This window comes from Arachis stenosperma, chromosome 10, assembly GCF_014773155.1.
Source record: "Arachis stenosperma cultivar V10309 chromosome 10, arast.V10309.gnm1.PFL2, whole genome shotgun sequence".
Classification (NCBI taxonomy): domain Eukaryota; kingdom Viridiplantae; phylum Streptophyta; class Magnoliopsida; order Fabales; family Fabaceae; genus Arachis; species Arachis stenosperma.
In genome coordinates this window covers 61,480,542-61,484,358 of record NC_080386.1, presented here as the reverse complement: position 1 = coordinate 61,484,358, position 3,817 = coordinate 61,480,542, and the positions used below count along the sequence as shown (strand labels likewise).

Genomic DNA, 3,817 nt, shown 5'->3' with positions numbered 1-3,817 from the left:
TGAGAAAAGTGTGAAATCACAATTCTGCGTACCAAGTTTTTGGCGCCGTTGCCGGGGATTGTTCGAGTTTGGACAACTGACGGTTCATCTTGTTGCTTAGATTGGGTAATTTTAGTTCTATTTTCAAAAAATACAAAAAGGTTTAATAAAATCATAAAAACCAAAAATATTTTTTGTGTTTCTTGATTGAGTCTAGTGTCAAATTCTAACATATGCATGCTTCCTTAAATTTTCGAAAACATATGCATTGTGTTCTTCATTGATCTTCAAGTTGTTCTTGATGATTTTCCTTGTTCTGATCTTTAAATTCTCCTGTTTTGTGTCTTTTCTTGTTTTTCATATGTATTTTCAAATCCATAGTGTCTAAACATTAAAAATTTCTAAGTTTGGTGTCTTGCATATCTTTTTTTTTCTTAAAAATTTTTCAAAAATATGTCCTTGATGTTCATCATGATCTTCAAAGTGTTCTTGGTGTTCATCTTGACATTCAAAGTGTCCTTGCATGCATTACTTGTTTTGATCTTGCATTTTTATGTTTTATTTCATTTTGTTGTTTTTCTCTCTCTTCATTAAAAATTCAAAAATAAAAAATATCTCTTTTCAACTAAATAATACAGAGAAATGAAGATTCAAAACATACAGTAGAGGAATCACACAGAAAAAGCTGGGCATTTAGAAAAATGCCCAGTAAAGAAGGAATTCTGGCGTTAAAGGCCAGCCAGGGTATCTGGCTGGGCGTTAAACGCCCAAAGAGGTAGCATTCTGGGCGTTAAACGCCAGAATGGATAGCATCCTGGGCGTTTAACGCCAGGATGACACAGGGGAGGTAATTTCGTTTCAAATTCAAATTTTTTTTCAAATTTTCATGTTTTTATTCATAATTTTAAAATCTTATCTTTCCACATTTTCAAAAATCCTTGCTAACAATTAATGTTCAATCAAATCTTAGAATTTTAGAATCATATATTTTAATTTCTCGTTAGTTAAGTCATCAATTTTAAAAATCAAATCTTCTTCAATCATATCTTTTCAATCATATCTTTTTTAAAATCATATCTTTTTCAATCAAATCTTTGTCAATCATATCTTTTTAAATTCAAAATCTTTTTTCCAACTTTTTATCTTTTCAAAATTTATTTTCAAATCTTTTTCAACTAATTACTATTACTTATCTTTTTCAAAACCACCTAACTACTTTCCCACTTCCAATTTTCGAAAATCACTAACCCCTTTTTCGAAAATCTTTTTTTATTAACTAATTATTTTAAACTCTAATTTTATTTTATTCCTTTCTTAATTTTTGAATACTAACCAATAATTAAAATAAAACAAAAATATTTTTCTTTTCTTTTAATTGATTTGTGAATTTCTCTTCTCTCTCATCTCTTTCTATTTATTTATTTAATTACTAACACCTCTCTTCTTCTTAAACTTTGAACCCTCTCTCCCTCTCTGTGTTCGAATTCTCTTTATTTTCTCTCTACCTCATTCTTCTCTTCTTTTACTCATATAAAGGAATCTCTATACTGTGACATAGAGGATTTCTCTTCTTTTCTGTTATCTTCTTTTTCATATGAGCAGGAACAAGGATAAAGATATTCTTATTGAAGCCGATCCTGAACCTGAAAGGACTCTAAAGAGGAAGCTAAGAGAATCTAAAGCACAACTCTTTCGAGAGGACCTGACAGAAATTTTTGAAAAAGAAGAAGACATGGCAGCCAAAAATAACAACAATGCCAGAGATGTAAGGAAGATGCTTGGTGACTATGCTGCACCAACTTCCAACTTCTATGGAAGAAGCATCTCAATTCCTGCCATTGGAGCAAACAACTTTGAGCTTAAGCCTCAATTAGTTTCTCTAATGCAGCAAAACTGCAAGTTTCATGGACTTCCATCAGAAGATCCTCATTAATTCTTATCTGAATTCTTGCAGATCTGTGATATTGTTAAGACCAATGGGGTTGATCTCGAGGTCTACAGACTTATGTTTTTCCCCTTTGTTGTAAGAGACAAAGCTAGGACATGGTTGGACTCACAACCTAGAGAAATCCTGAACTCTTGGGACAAGCTGGTCAATGCTTTTTTGACCAAATTCTTTTCACCTCAAAAGAAGAGTAAGCTCAGAGTGGACATGTAATCCTTCAGACAGAATGAAGGTGAATCCTTCTATGAAGCTTGGGAAAGATACAAGTAATTAACCAAAAGGTGTCCTTCTGACATGTTTAAAGAATGGAGCATCATATGTATATTCTATGATGGTCTGTCTGAATTGTCAAAGATGTCATTGGATCACTCTGCTGGTGGATCCCTTCATCTGAAAACACCTGCAGAAGCCCAGGAACTCATTGAGATGATTGCAAATAACCAGTTCATGTACACTTCTGAAAGAAATTCTGTGAATAATGGGATGACTCAGAAGAAAGGAGTTCTTGAGATTGATACTCTGAATGCCATATTGGCTCAGAATAAAATATTGACTCAGCAAGTCAATATGATTTCTCAGAATCTGACTGGATTGCAAGCTGAATCTGGTAGTGTTAAAGAAGCGTCCTCTGAAGGAGAGGCTTATGACCCTGAGAATCCTGCAATGGAAGAGGTAAATTACATGGGAGAACCTTATGGAAACACCTATAATCCATCATGGAGGAATCATCCAAATTTCTCATGGAAGGATCAACAGAAGCCTCAAAAAGGCTTCAACAACAATAATGGTGGGAGAAATAGGTTTGGCAATAGCAAACCTTTTCCATCATCTTCTTAGCAACAAACAAAGAATTCTGAGCAGAGCCTCTCTGGCTTAGCAAATATAGTCTCTGATCTGTCTAAGGTCACTCTCAGTTTCATGACTGAGGCACGGTCCTCCATCAGAATTTAGAGGCACAAGTGGGTCAGCTGAGTAAAAGAGTTACTGAAACTCCTCCTAGTACTCTCCCAAGCAATACAGAAGAGAATCCAAAAAGAGAGTGCAAGGTCATCTACACGTCCAACATGGCCGAACCTGTAGAGGAGGGAAAGGCAGTGATTCCCAGTGAGAAAGACCTCATGGGATGTCCACTGGCCAACAATGAGTTCCCTATTGAGAAACCAAAGGAGTCTGAGGCTCATCTAGAGACCATAGAGATTCCACTGAACTTTCTATTGCCATTCATGAGCTTTGATGAGTATTCTTCCTCTGAAGAGGACAAAAATGTTGTTGAAGAGCAAGTTGCTCTATATTTGGGAGCAATCATGAAGCTGAATGCCAAGTTATTTGGTAATGAGACTTGGGAGGATGAACCTCCATTGCTCATCAATGAACTGAATACATGGACTCAGCAGACATTGCCTCAAAAGAAACCAGATCTCAGAAAGTTCTTAATACCTTGCACCATAGGCACCATGACCTTTGAAAAGGCTCTGTGTGACCTGGGGTCAGGTATCAACCTCATGCCACTCTATGTAATAGAGAAACTAGAGATCTTTGAGGTACAAGCTGCCAGAATCTCACTAGAGATGGCAGACAAATCAATGAAACAGGCTTATGGACTTGTAGAGGATGTTTTAGTGAAGGTTGAAGGCCTTTACGTCCCTGCTGACTTCATAATCCTAGATACTGAGAAGGATGAGGATGAATCCATCATCCTTGGAAGACCTTTCCTAGCCACAGCAAGGGCTGTGATTGATGTGGACAGAGGGGAGTTAGTCCTTCAATTGAATGAGGACTACCTAGTGTTTAAGACTCGAGGATCTTCTTCTGTAAACATGGAGAAGAAGCATGAAAAGCTTCTCTCAATACAGAGTCAGATAGAGCCCCCACACTCAACTTCTAAGTTTGGTG

General features: G+C 36.3%; 1 non-coding gene across 1 annotated transcript; it reads right to left on the bottom strand.

Annotated features, from left to right (window-relative positions):
- Nucleotides 1-2,116: 2,116 nt before the first annotated feature.
- On the bottom strand, nucleotides 2,117-2,220 carry LOC130958443 (small nucleolar RNA R71). Its single transcript, XR_009077563.1, has one exon. It is a non-coding gene; the product is annotated as a small nucleolar RNA R71 (small nucleolar RNA).
- Between the last annotated feature and the right edge of the window lie 1,597 nt (nucleotides 2,221-3,817).